This window comes from Artemia franciscana, chromosome 17, assembly GCF_032884065.1.
Source record: "Artemia franciscana chromosome 17, ASM3288406v1, whole genome shotgun sequence".
In the NCBI taxonomy this organism is placed as follows: domain Eukaryota; kingdom Metazoa; phylum Arthropoda; class Branchiopoda; order Anostraca; family Artemiidae; genus Artemia; species Artemia franciscana.
This window is the reverse complement of record NC_088879.1, coordinates 12206803-12223771: the sequence shown is the minus strand read 5'-3', so window position 1 is coordinate 12223771 and position 16969 is coordinate 12206803. Positions and strand designations below refer to the sequence as shown.

The following is a 16969-nucleotide window of genomic DNA, read 5'->3' as shown; positions in this document are numbered from 1 at the left end:
GATGAGTCAAGGCTTATTAGTTCTGCAGAAGCTGTAAGAAATAAGATGAGTCAAGGCCTATTAGTTCTACATCAGACATGTATTTGCTTTCACTTTGGGCCTACAAGAGGCAGCTGGAATTTAAAATTCTAAAGTGCAAGTAAGCACACTTTGGGAGAAAGAACATAAGGTGTCAGTACCATAGGATTGGAGAGGACAGCTTGAGTGACTCTTCAGCAGCTGCAAGAGATCTGGGAATTGTTGTTGACAAGGAATTAAAATTTAGCCAATGTGTACAAATGGCAGAAATTAAATCATCCCAGACCTTTTGGCATAATCAAGCATGCCTCATGCAGAAGATAATCCAAAGTTATGGCCAAACTGTACAAGGATCTTGTGCAACCATTGCTATAATCTGAAATGTGTATGGCAATGCCCAATCAGTCCAATCTTTCCAAAGACAAGTTACAAAAGCTGGTGGTGGATGCAATAATCTCAACTTAATAAGCTACGGCTTCAATTACTTGTGTACAGACATCAAAGAGGCAATGTCATAATGACTTATCAGCTTTTAAATGCTGACTCCTCCTGTCAATAGCCTTTCAATTTGATGAATCCTCCAGGACAAGCAGGCATAGGAAGAAATTGTCACACAAGAAGTTGGTAGAAGCAATTATTACATTCATAGAGAACATAAAAAAGGCATCAAGTGGTAAGTTTACTTTATTGGTAAGCCAGTTATATGAACTGTTATAATTTTACCCTGATTTTTGACTACATGACAGGTCTATAGCCTACCTATTGAAATTTTGATAAGACAATGTTTTACCTTAATTTTCAGTTATGATTGTCTCTTTCTCTGGCCATAGTTCTGAAAATGCTTAATTCAGAAATTCCTGTTGTTTCAGTGGAATTTTAAGCCATTTCAATATTTTTTTTCAAAATTTAGGAAATGTATTTGCTTATCTTTAAACTTTATAAATTGGGGTTGAGCCCAATTATATATGTGTTTATAAATATGAAATGTAGTCTGCAAGGACAGTAGCCTGATGGAGTCTGCTAAGAACAATAGCCTATCAAATTGAGTATACCTAAGAATGTAATTTAATTGGTTGAACATTGGCTAATGTTTGTTGTTTATATATTTTGATTAGTTTTATTAACAGGAGTACTGATTTAGCATTCATTCGCGAAGGATCTAATCCGTTAACTCGTTTGACCAGTTTTGAGTGAAGTAAGCATGAGCAATAGCATAGCCAAGCAAGTGGGGCTTATGTCCGTTTAATGTGATTTAACCTTGGCAGCTATTATTGTGTTATTACAGTAAAGGATAATGTCAGTCACTCAGATTACTCTGGAGAAAGTCCTTAAGGACTTGTCTTCAAAACTTGAAGCTTAGCTTGTGGCCATTGCTGCATTGCAATCAGAAATTAAAGGTCAGTTATCTGCACAATTCTCCGAAATGAAGTCTGAAATTCAGTTGCTGAATTCGAAGCTCTGAGAAAAGGAAAAACTAATCTCCGAACTGAACTTGAGGATTGAACAACAGGAGCAACAATTACTAGAACTAGAAGTTAAAGACCATAAACTCAATCTTGTTGTGCATGGTTTAAGAAAGAAAAAAAAATGGCAAAACCCTTGAGCAAAACTTTCAGGATTTACTCAGTAGTTCTCTAGAGATTAAAGACAATATTCAGATTACTAGATCATTCAGAGTCAAGCAAAAACTAAGCAATGTTTCTGGTCGTGGGAATACAAAGAAACCTAGTTTACCGCCTGTTACTATCATGACCTAGTACTATCGTGAAATCAGTGGGTAAACTAAAAGGTTCAGCACTGCGTATTTGCACTGATTTGCCACCCACCCTAAATGCAATTAGGGCTCAGCTGCTTGCCAAAGCAAAGGCTTTAAAGGACTCAAAAAAATAAACGTATGTACAACTAAGGCAAATTGGCACTGTTCTTAAGTTGGAGTATTGCAACACATCAAATGAGCAGTGGTTAGCAATTGATGACAGTGACTAATCTAATTATCATTGTGCAGACTGCCAAAGTTTTTTTTTGCTTTTAAATTACCCAACGTTTAACTATGTTTCTCATGAGGTTTATTTTCTTTTTGGTTTTACTTTCGTATTTTGGTTAATTTTTAAAAACATCAGTTCAAAAATCATTTGTGCTTTTTAGTTATTATCAGTACTCAGTAGACTGGAGATACAATATTCCGGGTTTTGCAGTTCAGCTGCCCAGGTCAGGATGCAATAATGGTAAGTTTATATGATTGACAATGATTAGGACATGCTGGGGAGTGAAAGATTGATGTCTTTTGAGACAAGGCCACTTACTTTTGCTTCTTTTTGCAAATCTTTCAGTATTTTTGATAACGAAAATGATAATTCAGTTGTAAACAATTCTCCATCAGCTTGTTATTCATGCTTGCATGATGTTGCTAATACACTGATCCCAAATGATGTGAGAATTGGATTTTTGAACACCCAAGGTCTTCTGAGTAGTATGAATGAAATAATTGCTTTACTCCCTTCAAAATCTGTTAGTATTCTTGGTGTTTGCAAATCTTCTTTGAATGAAATGCTTCAACGTTTAATACTGCCTTTCTCGTAAAAAAAAAATTCTATTCTACAAGTCTTTTGAGTTTTTTTTTTTTTTTTTTTTTGCTGAGGGTAGATATATTTTAAAGCTATTTCACAGGCGCTGTCACACAAAAATATTTCAGTAATTACAACGAGCAACATTCAAGCAAGTAAATTGATAAATTTATATAATTTTTCAGTAAAACTAGAGAATCCAAAAAGAAAATTTAACTCCCTGATAAAGTTCCCTGCTTTGTGCTTGACAAAATGCTTAGTTTGTACGTTTAGCTCTACCAATTATGTCTGTATTATTCACCCGTTTATATAATTCTCAAGCTTTCCAAAAAAATCGTAATTAAAAAGACATTCCCTGATGAATATGAGAAAAACCGCTTAATATGAGTTTTATCCCCGAGAGAACCGAAAGATGATTCGCATTCTGTTTGAGAAACTTCGGAAGACGGCTGTTCCATAAGACATTCTTAGTCTGACTTTTTGGACTAACTTGTAAAATATATATATATATATACATAAATTAATGGTAAATTATTTTAACTCAAATCTTTGGTTCTTTATTTCTGCCTTAATACTAACATAAATTTTACTAGAAGACCCTAGAACCATATTCAGAAGGGCCATTGCGGTCCAAGGGCCATAATATTCCTCCCGTAATAATCAATTAGGTTTGAATAATATTTTTTACCAGAAATAAGGAACAATATGATCGTCTTGCAAAAAAAAAAATAACTGAAGAACTTAGGCAAATTTTTAACATAAAGACCAGTATAGAGGAAAGTAAATAACGTATAATAACTTTATACAATTTTAATATTTAAGTATTTATAATTTAAATATTAAATTGTTTTAACGTATAGAACAAAACTAGATAACAAAAATATCTCTTTTTCTTTTATTTGTCATTCTTGCCTTTACCACTGTTTTTCATGTAAATTTGAAACTTAAACAAGAGCTAAGAGATCATATGACACTTGTGACGAGGCAAGACGAGCTAAGAGCCAAGAGATCATATGGCATGAGCTCTAACAAAATTCTATGAATCAATAGATTGATTTAAAAAGGAGCAAGAGGCTTAATGCCGGTCAGGATTTAAAATAAGAGCTCTGAGTCACGATGTCCTTCTAAATATCAAAATTCATTAAGATCCGATCACCCAGTCGTAAGTTATAAATACCTAATTTTTCCTCTCCCTTTAGCCCCCAGATGGTCGAATCTGGGAAAACGACTTTATCAACTCAAATTGTGCAGCTCCCTGACACACCTACCCATTTTCATTGTCCTAGCACGTGCAGAAGAACAAAACCCGCCAAATCACTGAACCCCTCCCCCTAACTCCCCCAAAGAGAGCGAATCCAGACGGATTCTGTCAATCACGCATCAAGGACATTTGCTTATTATATCCACCAAGCTTCATCCCAATTCCTCCATTCCAAGGGTTTTCCAATATTTGCCCCACCAACTCCCCCCAATGTCAAAAGAACTGGTCAGGATATGAAATAAGAGCTCTGAGACATGAATTCCTTCTAAATATGAAATTTCATTAAGATCCAATCACCTATTCGTAAGATAAAAATATCCAAATTTTCACGTTTTCCAAGAATTCCGGTTTCCCCTCCAACTCACCCCAATGTCACAGGATCTGGTCGGAATTTAAAATTAGAGCTTTAAAGCACACGATCCTTCTAAAAATCAAATTTCATTAAGATCTGGTCACCCTTTCGTAAGTTATAAATAACTCAATTTTCGAAATTACCCCCCCCCCCACACTCCACCAAAGAGAGCAGATCCGGTCAGGTTATGTCAGTCACGTATCTTAGACAGATTTCTATTCTTCCCATCCAGTTTCATCTTGATCTCACTGCTTTAAGTATTTTCTAAGATTTCCAGTCCCCTCAACTGCCCCCCCCCCAATTACGCTTGATCTGGTTGAGATTTAAATTTTGAGAACTGAGTTACAAGGTCCTTCTAAATATGAAGTTTCGTGAAGATCTGATCACTCCTTTGTAAGTTAAAAATATGTCATTTTTTCTTATTTTCCAGAATTACCCCCCAGCAGATCCGTTCAAATTATGTAAATCACGAATCTAAGACTTATGCTTATTTCTCCCACCAAGTTTCATCCCGATCCCTCCAATCTAAGCGTTTTCCATGATTTTAGGTTCCCCTACTACAACCCCCCCCCCCCCGTGACCTGGTCGGGATTTAAAATTAGAGCTTTGAGACACGATATCCTTCTAAATATCAAATTTCATTGAGATGTGATCACTCGTTCGTAAGTTAAAAATCCCTCATTTTTTTTATTTTTCAGAATTAACCCCTCCCCCCAACTACCCCAAAGAGAGCGGATCCGTTCCGGTTATGTCAATCATATATCTATGATTTGTGTTTATTTTCCCCACCAAGTTTCATCCTGATCCCTCCACTCTAAGTGTTTTCCAAGTTTTAGGTTTCGCCTTCCAACTCCCCCCAATGTCACCGGATCCGGTCGGGATTTAAAATAAGAGCTCTAAGACACGATATACTTATAAATATCAAATTTCATTGAGATCCGATCGCCTGCTTGTAAGTTAAAAATACCTCATTTTTTTAATTTTTAAGAATTAACCCCCCCCCCAACTACCCCAAAGAGAGCACACCCGTTCCGGTTATGTCAATCATGTATCTAGGACTTGTGCTTCTTTTCCCCATCAACTTTCATCCCGATCCCTCCACTCTAAGTGTTTTCCAAGATTTTGGGTTTACCCCTCCCAACTCCCCCCAATGTCACCAGATCCGGTCGGGATTTAAAATAACACCTCTGAGACACAATATCCTTCCAAACATCAAATTTCACTGAGGTCTGATAAACCGTTTGTAAGTTAAAAATACTTCAATTTTTCTATTTTTTCGAATTAACAGGCCCCCACTCCCCCCCAGATGGTCAAATCGGGAAAACGACTGTTTATAATTTAATCTGATCTGGTCCCTGATACGCCTGCCAAATTTCATCGTCCAAGCTTACCTGGAAGTGCCTAAAGTAGAAAAACCAGGACCGACAGACCAACAGAATTTGCAATTGCTATGTGTCACTTGGTTAATACCAAGTGCCATAAAAACTAAAGAGCAATGACGTCAGTCGTCAATCGGAAGCATATCCACCCTAGATTTAGAAAACTACCTTACACTGAAATTTATATTGGTTATTTGCTATTTTCATTGAAAAAATAATTGTAGCACTTACTTTTTCTCTTTCTTCGGCCACTCACTCCCTCGTCACTGGAAACCTTAAAAAATATATAAAAGACTAAGTTTCGAATCGTATGAGGTTGCGTACAAGACCGAAGGACATATCTAATATTTTTATAGTTTAACAGGAGAAAAAAGATGAAATTTAAAGGGTTTTTTTCTTCTGTTTTTTAATATAGAAAATTTAAAAAAAAAAATGCAAAGTATAGGGGATTGCCTAAGATTCTTAATTCATGCCAATCGAAATACACTGTATATCATTAAGCCTTTGGGTTAAAACACAAACAAAACCAAGCTATATACTGGGGTAGCTTGCAATTTCAAGTACAATTAATAAAAAAAAGTGACTAGTACAACATCGTACATTACTAGCATGAATTCTTGCAATCTTCAAATCAGTTATTACTTAAGGAGCATGGTCATTGTTGTAAAAATCATCTTTGATTCAACCTCTATTCAAAAACTGACTCATCATATCACTAACCACCTAATAAAGATATAATTAATTCAGGTTATAACTAAATGTTTTTGTCAGTCGTGAAGCTTTCCTGAGTTTCTTGTTATTCATGTCCACCTGACAAAAGACGTCCATTAGCAAAATATTATAATGAAGACGAAGTTTCGACATAAAATCGCTTTCTTTCCTTTCATGTACAGAAAACTGTGCTGAGAGAAAATCCCCCCCTTTTTCGGGACCCAAAAGTTTTGAGAAATTGGAATTCTTGGATATGGTTCTGTCAAGGGATTTTTTTGGAAGGGTAGAGTCAGTAAACCTGACAATCTATTTATATGCACAGACAATGGGACAGCAAAAAATGTTGTATATTCACATGTTTTATGTAGTTAAGACATATATTTATATCTATCTCTATTCACAGGTGGGACACAGGGACACAACTACAATGGTGCATAACGACTTACACACGCGAGGGGGCTTGGGGGGCGCGAAGCGCCCCACCAACTAAAAATTGGGGTGGTGCAAAGCGCCACCCCAACAGCTAGTATATATATATATATATATATATATATATATATATATATATATATATATATATATATATATATATTTATTTATATATAGATATATATATACATATACTGGCTGGGAAGATAGTTAAGAGTTTTGGTTATTTTCTTCAAAATACACTATAATCCCTATTTTCACTCGCAGAACAATTTGGAAAATTTGAACATTTGACACAAAAGTTGCCTTTCCCATCTGAAGTTCCTTGTGACTTTCTAGCTTTCCTAGAAAGATTAATTAAAACTTTCCTTGACTTCTTGCTACCCCATTTGAGAACTTCCTGTTTTCCACTAGTCCTAATTAGACTGCCAAAAAGCGTAATTTTCAGCAACCTTTCCCTCTTTGCAGGTTTTGTAATTTTAAAAATGAAACAATTGACCATTGCCTATTTGAATGTAATAGGCTGACGTCCGCACAGAATATTCTGCAATGTCAACTCTTAAAGTGCTTCAAACACCACGAATTTTCACTATCAGCCAAGAATCAATCTCACTATACATGCCCCCAGAGCTCAAAAATCAGTATTTATCATCTTATATTTCATCTACTTTAATCAAAAGATCTACTGAGAAAAATCCGAGCAAATTTTATATAAATAAGAAGCAGCCAAATCAGTAACCCTGTCCATCACAGAGTGAATCAAACGAAAAATGGCTGAGTAGTCTTGACTGAAAAGCCTGCATCTGCCAAAGAAGAAGATTTCAAATATGCAAAATTTTTTACTTTCAATTTAGGCATCAAAGTTAGCTTTAAATTCAGAGCCATAATGGTTATTTGTTTGGTCATCCACTGGGATTTGACCAAATATTTGACTAAATGACAGCTGTTATTCTCTGACTAAGATATCACAGTGACAATCAATTATCATCTCTAACAAAAGAAACCTCTTGGTCAATTTTGTCTGATCATCTATAAAGTGATCCATACTCAGCTGCTGTTTATATTATCTTATATCTTTGAAGTTTACTTTTATCTTTTTTATCTGGATTTGTAATTTTTAAAAACATTTTAAAATAAAGATTATCTTGCATGGAATATATATTTCAATACATTAGAAAATAAAAATAGTTTTTACAAAAAGTAAAATGAATTTTTTTTAAATAAAGCTTCTAATAGTGTCTCCTCATTCATGCCCAAAGGGTCAAATAAGATAATACATAAATCTTTGGTGGAACTTGTTGCAAAAGTTTGTTGCTTTTCTTTTGAAAAAGTTAATACCAATAATATTAACAAAAATTCAGAAGTGATTTTCAAAGAATCCAGATCTGCTAATATACAATTTTTACCATACTGCCAGTCAAGGAGCACCTACAGGTAAAGGAACACACTAAGGATCCCAAATCTTTGCAGCTTGAGAAAAAACAAGTTCTACTTTTAGCTGAGAATCAAAATGTTCAACATTTCATATTGGATACCATTTAAATTTTAAAATACACAATGAAAATAAATACTTGTTTCAAAAATTGCATATATTTGTTTCTTTCTCAATAGCCCCACATGTGCACTAATACTAGGGGTCATGATAAAATATAGCTTATAGTGGCAATAAAAGCTCTAGTCACAATAGTCAAATGTAAAAAAAAGCTTACTAGTCCAAAAACTGTCCTTACTTTCATTGTTCAATGAAATTGTTTGATCATAAATTTTTATACATAAGATACTAATAATAACTGAGTTTGGTCAATATCCTTCAAATTTAAATGAACCCTCTCATTATCTTGTAGGCTAGGCCTAGCAATTGATGAAAGGAAAGTTAAGATTGGAGTTTTATGACAGTCTAAGATAATGCCTCCAGTACTTAATGACTACCCATTTGGAAAACTTTTCATTGTTCATATTTTTGACTTATGAAGAGTGAAAATTTAGGTGATTGATGCTTTTTTTAAACTTTATACAAATACAAAAATCACTTATTTGCAGATTCAAATTTAAGCCCTTTAAACCTATCCTAACCTGAATTTGCTAACATTTTGAATATATGTAAATTTAAATACTGCTTTGCATTGGAACCTCATGGGATATTTATCTATACCTTCTTTTGCTAACTTTCATATTTCTAGTATTTTATAGAAAACCCATATTTTAATTGAACATCAAGAATCAAGGAAGAACAAAACAGCATAATATTGTAAAATTAAAAAATTGATGTATAATGAAATATTAAGTTTTGGACCAATGTTCTAAACCTTTTTTATACCCAGAATCTAGAAATATTTTGGTCATTTTCAAAACTTCAAAAAGTACTGAAATTTGAATTTGCAACAGAAGCAATAATTATATTTGTAAAGAAAATGTAAAAAGAAACATTTAGAGGTAGTTTCACTTTATTCTTAAGTCAATAGTATGAACAACAAAAAATTTACTTCCCATTCTTGGAAATGTTTATATTAACAGACTATTCAGGTAGATAAGAAACAAACTTACCTCTTGAATCTCTGAATTGTATCCTGAATCTAAATTTAATATTCATTTACATCAAAAGTGAACTTTAGGGTAAGACAACCAGTGCTGGGACACTTCAATCACTCTGCCTATTCTGGGACAGAATCTTTGGTTGGATTGCAACATGTCCAATACTGGGACAAAAGACAACAGTTTTTTTGGATGCAACCCAGAAGAATGTATGGATTGGATGTCCAAGATTAAAGTCCTTTGTCTCAGTATTGGACATGTTGTGATCTAATCAAAAATTCTGTCCCCAAATAGGCAGAGTGATCAAAGTGCCCCAGTACTGGTTGACTTACCCTACTGCATACCAATTCAGGGTATATATTTGCAGATTAGGGGGATGGGTGGGAATAAAGTTTATTTATGATGAAAGTATATGTTAGATTTGGATTCAGGCTGCAATTTCAGCTATAAATGTAAGTTTCAATTAAAATTTCCAATAAAAGTATAAGTTATTGCTTGTTTTCCACAAAAAATATTATATTTTCTGAGCACCATCTTTTCTTGGTCATATTTGTTAAAATAATGCTACATTTTCTCAGATACAAAATTATTTGTAGCAAGCTAAGGTTATGTTAATAAGTGCTTAAATTTGAATTTACAGTAAAAGAAATTAATATATTTGTAAGGAACATTAACAAGAGCTAAGAGCTCATATGGCACTTGTGACGAGGTCGGAAGAGCCGAGAGCTCATATGGTACGAGGTCGGAAGAGCCAAGAGCTCATTTGGACGAGGTCGGAAGAGCCAAGAGCTCATTTGGCACTTGTGAGAAGGTCAGAACCTAAAGTTAAACTTTATAGCACAAGATCCTTCTAAATATCAAATTTCATTAAGATCTGGTCACCCTTTCGTAAGTTACAAATACCTCAATTTTCAAAATTACCTCCCCCCTCCCAATTCCACCAAAGAGAGCAGATCCGGTCCAGTTATGTCAGTCACGTATCTTAGACAGGTTTCTATTCTTCCCATCCAGTTTCATCCTGATCTCACCGCTTTAAGTATTTTCTAAGATTTCCGGTCCCCCCAACTGTCCCCCCCCCAATTACGTTTGATCCGGTTGAGATTTAAAATAAGATATCAGAGTTACGAGGTCCTTCTAAATATGAAGTTTCATGAAGATCCGATCACTCCTTCGTAAGTTAAAAATACGTTATTTTTCTTATTTTTCAGAATTACCCCCCCCCCCCCCCGCAATTGAGCGGATCCGTTCCAATTATGTAAATTACGTATGCAAGACTTTTGCTTATTTTTCCAACCAAGTTTCATCCCAATCCTTCCAATCTAAGGGTTTCCCATCATTTTAGGTCTCCCCACCCCAAACTTCCCCCAATGTCACCAGATCCGGTCAGGATTTAAAATAAGAGCTTTGAGCCACGATATCCTTCTAAAAATCAAATTTCATGGAGATCCAATCACCCATTCGTAAGTTAAAAATACCTCATTTTTTCTAATTTTTCAGAATTAACCCCCCCCCCCCCCAACTACCCAAAAGAGAGCGGATCCGTTCCGTTTATGTCAATCATCTATCTAGGACTTGTGTTTATTTTTCCCACCATGTTTCATCCCGATCCCTCCACTCTAAGTGTTTTCCAAGTTTTAGGTTTCCCCCTCCCAACTCCCCGCCCCCATCACCAGATCCGGTCGGGATTTAAAATAAGAGCTCTAAGACACGATATCCTTCTAAACATCAAATTTCATTGAGATCCGATCACCCGTTCGTAAGTTGAAAATACCTCATTTTTCTAATTTTTAAGACTTACTCCCCCCCTCCCAACTACCCCAAAGAGAGCAAATAAGTTCCGATTATGTCAATCATGTATCTGGGACTTGCGCTTATTTTTCCCATCAAGTTTCATCCCGATCCCTCTACTCTAAGTGTTTTCCAAGATTTTAGGTTTCCCCCCTCCAACTCCCCCCAATGTCATCAGACCCAGTCGGGATTTAAAATAAGAGCTCTGAGACACAATATCATTCCAAACATCAAATTTCATTAAGATCCAATCACCCGCTCATAAGTTAAAAATACTTCATTTTTTCTATTTTTCCGAATTAACCGGCCCCTTCTCCCCCCCCCAGATGGTCAAATCGGGAAAACGACTATTTCTAATTTAATCTGGTCCGGTCCCTGATACGCTTGCCAAATTTCATCGTCCTAGCTTACCTGGAAGTGCCTAAAGTAGCAAAACCGGGACTTTAGGTTTTCCCCCTCCAACTCCCCCCAATGTCATCAGATCCGGTCGGGATTAAAAATAAGAGCTCTAAGACACAATATCATTCCAAACATCAAATTTCATTAAGATCCAAATACCCGCTGATAAGTTAAAAATACTTCATTTTTTCTATTTTTTGCGAATTAACCGGGCCCCCACTCCCCCCCAGATGGTCAAATCGGGAAAACGACTATTTCTAATTTAATCTGGTCCGGTCCCTGATACGCTTGCCAAATTTCATCGTCCTAGCTTACCTGGAAGTGCCTAAAGTAGCAAAACCGGGACCGACAGACAGACCGACAGACAGACCGACAGACAGACCGACAGACAGACCGACAGACCGACAGAATTGGCGACTGCTATATGTCACTTGGTTAATACCAAGTGCCATAAAAAGGCAACAAGTGGTATGTTCACTTCATTGGTAAGTCAGTTTTATCACTGTCACAAATTTACCTTGTTACATATTTATGTGGGAATAAAGTTCATTTCTGATATATGTTAAATTTGGATCAGGATGCAATCCTGAATATAGAGGTAGCCTATGTTTGTTCCTTAGCTACCTGTGTAGTCTGTTAATATAAACATTAACCAGACATTTTCTATTGTTGCAAATACTCTCCTACCAGCTGGCAAAAATGTAAACGGTTTAACCCAAGCAAGAACAATAAATTACAACTATAGCCTATGATTGTTATTTTAAATTGCCTTCAAATTTAAGCTAGATATCAAATGAAGTCAATACAGAATAAGCTCATTAATAGACATCATATGCTACAGGCTTCACATTGAAAAGGCAATTTTATTAGCCTACTTAACATACGCTACTATCCATTATGCATAGCCTAGTAATTATCTTTTGATTTCTATCGTTACAGACTAATTTAAAGAGACCCACCTTGTTAAAATATGGGTCTACATAAAGTATTCAAGCAAGTTTACCTATTACCTTAATGGAAATTTTCAGGTTCCGGTTGAGGAACCTGAAAATTTCTTTCACCAACCCCTTCTGACTCCTTTTAATATGGCCGGCGGAATTTAAGAAGGTTGATGATGAAAATAATACACAAGATCAGGGTTTCAAACTTTCAGTTGCATAAATATGTCCCCTAAGCACCAAATTATTTGTCATTTTCAGCCAGATTTTGTCCGTACTTTGTCTAAATAATATATTATCCATAATATGACATATTTTGTCTATAGTTTGTCTAGAATACGTCAATTTTGAAATCTCAGAATCTTTTGTTTTTTAAGACCTATTTTTGGAACTGGAACTTGTGCTATTGACCAAAAGACGGTTTGTAAAACTCTTTCAAAGCGGCCAGTTAACATTAAATTTCTTTTGCATCAAAAAGATGATCCTTTGAACTTACAATAAATTCATGTCTATTTTACTGCCAATTTATGATAAAACGTATCCCTAACGAGCTGTCAGACAGAAGGAGGATGAACCACGAAAGCCATGGATTACTGACCAAATCATAAGTGAGAGAAACAAAAGAGATCTGCTATACGAACAAACTCTAAATACTCAGGATCCGATTGATTTCGAGGAGTTCAGAAAGGCAAGAAACAGAATAAACTTTCTGTAGCATCATGCTAAGAAAAAGGTATTTTAGTGAAAAGTATGTCGCGTCTGTAAATGATTAAATAAATAAACTATTTTTTTTTACTGAAAGTAAGGAGCGACATTAAAACTTAAATCGAACAGAAATTACTCCGTATATGAAATGGGTTTTCCCCTCCGCAATCCCTCGCTCTTTACGCTAAAGTTTATAATTGTTTTAAAAATTAGAAGTGTGGCAAAGAGTCAAACTTTAGCGTAAAGAGCGAGGGATTAGGGAGAGGAAAACCCATTTCATATACGGAGTAATTTCTGTTCGTTTTAAGTTTTAATGTTGCTCCTTACTTTCAGTTAAAAAAACTAGTTTTTTTTATTAAATATCTGAACGTTTTTGAATTAATGCATGTTTATTTTGGCTCTCTGCGCATAAATTATTAAAATGAAATTTGCATACTAATTTTTTTTTTGGCTAAATGGCTTTCTCTTAATTTTGATCAGATGATTTTGAGAAATAAGGGAATGGTGCAGGAGGCGTAGTTGCCCTCCAATTTTTCGGTTACTTAAAAAGGTAACTAGAACTTTTAATTTTTAACGAACGTTTTTATTAGTGAAAAATATACGTAACTTAAGAATTAACTTACGTAACAAACTTTTATATTCTTATATTTTTATTATGTATATGAGGGGGTGTGTCCCCTCGTTAATATCTCGCTCTTTATACTAAGTCTTAAGTTTTGTCCCAATTCTTTAAGAATGACCCCTGAATCAGAAAGGCCGTAGAATAAGTAGTTGAAATTACTAAAAATACTTTAGCATAAAGAGCGATGTATTTATTTCCTCCTAAATATATTGCTCTTTATGCTAAAGTATTTTTAGAACCCTTCATATGCTTAATTATCTCTGTTCTGAAAATTTTTTCATCGTTTTTTTATAGTAATGCTAGAAAATCCTGTGGCCCTTTTCATTGAGTTTTTCTTCCCCCGTGACATATTCCTCCAAGAAAAGATCCTCCCACATAGCCCCCTTTCCTCAACCCAACCCCCAAACCAAAAGAATCCCCCTGAAGACGTCTGCACACTTTCCAATAACCATTACTGTATGTAAACACTGGTCAAAGTTTGTAACTTGCAGCCCCTCCCCCAGGGACTGTGGGGGAGTAAGTCATCCCTAAAGACATAGTTATTATGGTTTTCGACTATGCGGAACACAATAGCTATCTCACAATTTTGATCCGTTGAATTTATGAAAAAAATGAGCGTGGGAGGGGGTCTAGGTGCCCTCCAATTTTTATGGTCACTTAAAAAGGGCACTAGAACTTTTCATTTCCATTATAATGAGACCTCTTACGACATTCTAGGACCACTTGGTCGATACGATGACCCCTGGGAAAAAGAAAGAAAAAAAAACAACAAATAAACACGCACCCGTGATCTGTCTTCTGGCAAAAAATATGAAATTCCACATTTTTGTAGATAGGAGCTTGAAATTTTCGCTATAGGGTTCTCTGATACGCTGAATGCGATGGTATGATTTTCGTTAAGATTCTATGACTCTTAAAGGTTGTTTTCCCCTATTTTTCAAAATAATGTAAATTTTCTCAGGCTCGTAACTTTTGATGACAAAGACTAAATTTGATGAAACCCATTCATAAGAATCAGCATGAAAATTCGATTCTTTTGATGTATCTTTTAGCATCAATATTCCCGTTTTTAGAGTTTCGTTTACTATTGAGCCGGGTCGCTCCTTACTACAGTTCGTTACCACGAACTGTTTGACAAATTTATTATATCCAGTCATTTCGGCTATTTTTATTCAAAAATAGGATCTTCAGTTCATGAGGATGCTAGAAATGATTCAAAAACTGTTCTTTCACATAAATTTGTGGATGATCGAGGGGAAAGATTGGAGTTTCGGTTTGAAAAATCTAAAAGTAATAAGGCTATAAAAATTGTTATAGATATTAAATCAAATTCGGCTGGGATTGATGATGTAAATCTATTCACATTTAAAGTCATAATGATGTATCTACTTCCTTCCTTGCTTCACATCATTAACACATTCCTGACGACAGGCACCTTCCCAGATGCCTTGAAACATGCTAAAGCAATGCCTCTGTTCAAAGGAGGTTTAAAATTAAATATAAAGGGTAACTGGAGACCAATCTCAATATTGCCGATGTTCTCCAAGATACTTAAGAAATTGGTCCATCAACGCCTTAACGACCATCTTACGAATCATGGCCTATTAAGTGAGACGCAGTTTAGTTTTCAGAGAGGCCACTCTATTTTCCATGCTGCTAAAGTTGATTTCGTAAATAATTATCATATCATTTAGTAAATAAATGAATTTAACTAAATTGAATTGACTCTTAAAAAGAGCACAACTCATTCACTAACATCAAAACGTGCATTAATTCAAAGCCGTTCAGAAATTAAATAAAAAAAACAAGTTTTTCAACTGGAAGTACGGAGCGACATTAAAACTTAAAACGAACAGAAATTACTCCGTACATAAAAGAGTTGTCCCCTCCTCAACGCCTCGCTCTTTACGCTAAAATTTTTATTGTTTCAAAAAGCAGAGTTGTCAGAAAGAGTCAAACTTTAGCGTAAAGAGGGGGGCGTTGAGGAGGGGACAACCCCTTTCATGTGCGGTATACTTTCTGCTCGTTTTAAATTTTAATGTCACTAATTACTTTCAGTTGAAAAAACTTGTTTTTTTTTTAATTCATTTTATAAAGACTCCCGTTTTTTTAACATGACCAATCTCGCTTGAAATGTCAGTTAGCACTACAAAATTACTGGGTGTTGTCATCACAAGTGACTTAAAATGGGATCGTCATGTCCAAGCGTAAATACCACATTGTTCCTCCTTAAAATTTTAAATGTCCTAAATCCCATTGCTTGAGAATCTACCTTTCATATGTACGCACAATCATGGAGTACATGTGTCCTGTTTGGCAATTGTCAGCAAGAATAGAGGCGGTCTAAAAAAAAAGGTGCCTAAGTATTATTTTGAATGAGGTTAAAATCCCTTATATCTCCATTCTTCGAAGAACTGATCTTGTCACCCAGAATACAAATTTTCTTTATTTCGCCAACAATACCCTTCATAGTCTCTGGGAAAAGTACCTTTTCCCTATTTAGTTCCCCTTTCGTCCTCGCCTCCCTCGTTCTACTTCAATAAAAATTCCCCTTTTTACCCCATTTATACTGTCTACCAAAAGACACACAAGGACTTTCATCCTCTACATAGTGAGCATGTTAAATACATGAAATCCCCCCCCCTCTTTTGTTTACCTTGCAATTCTTAAATTTTTAGCTAACAAATTTAGTTATTTTTTAATTGATTTGTACTTTGTGTGTTTTAGTGTAAGATTATTTGGACATTTTCTACTGTTTTGACAACTGTTATTTTTTACAACTTTTTCAACTTTTTGGAAAAAAAACATTTCCAGACTTATTATATTTGCTTGTTTATTTTGTATTTTTTGACACTAAAGTGTGAATTCCGGTCACCTGGGTTTGTGATAGACGTTTTTTAGAAATAAAAACCTCATATAAGCATTTTCCAGCCAACCATTCAGATTTTTTGGATTGTTGCCTCTCCACTTAAGATCGTCATTTAGCTGAATATCTCCAAATACTTGTACTTAAGTGAAATTCAATTTTGTAAACAATGATAAAAGACCGTTGAAGTACAACAGTAAGAGGTTTCTTTAAAATTTAGCCTTAGGTGGAAGCGACGGCTTCGTTCCTCATTGTTGTCTGACTAATTTTTTAGCTGCTTCCAGATCACGCCGTAGAGTAAAGAATGAAGTGTTTTGGGAAGGGAAAAGGGTGGTACACGCTATCATATATAGTATGGCTTGTTTTTCTTTCAATTTTTTAGTTACGCCTTACTTCCATTCGAAT

At 35.1% G+C, this 16969-nt stretch overlaps 1 protein-coding gene across 1 annotated transcript in view; it reads right to left on the bottom strand.

Annotated features, from left to right (window-relative positions):
• LOC136037866 (uncharacterized) overlaps positions 1–12554 on the bottom strand; it is a 77921-nt gene extending 65367 nt beyond the window's left edge. The window contains exon 1 of the mRNA XM_065720717.1: positions 12444–12554. The gene's annotated coding sequence lies outside the window, so the exon portion shown is untranslated. The remainder of the gene's footprint in view (positions 1–12443) is intronic.
• Positions 12555–16969: the final 4415 nt, after the last annotated feature.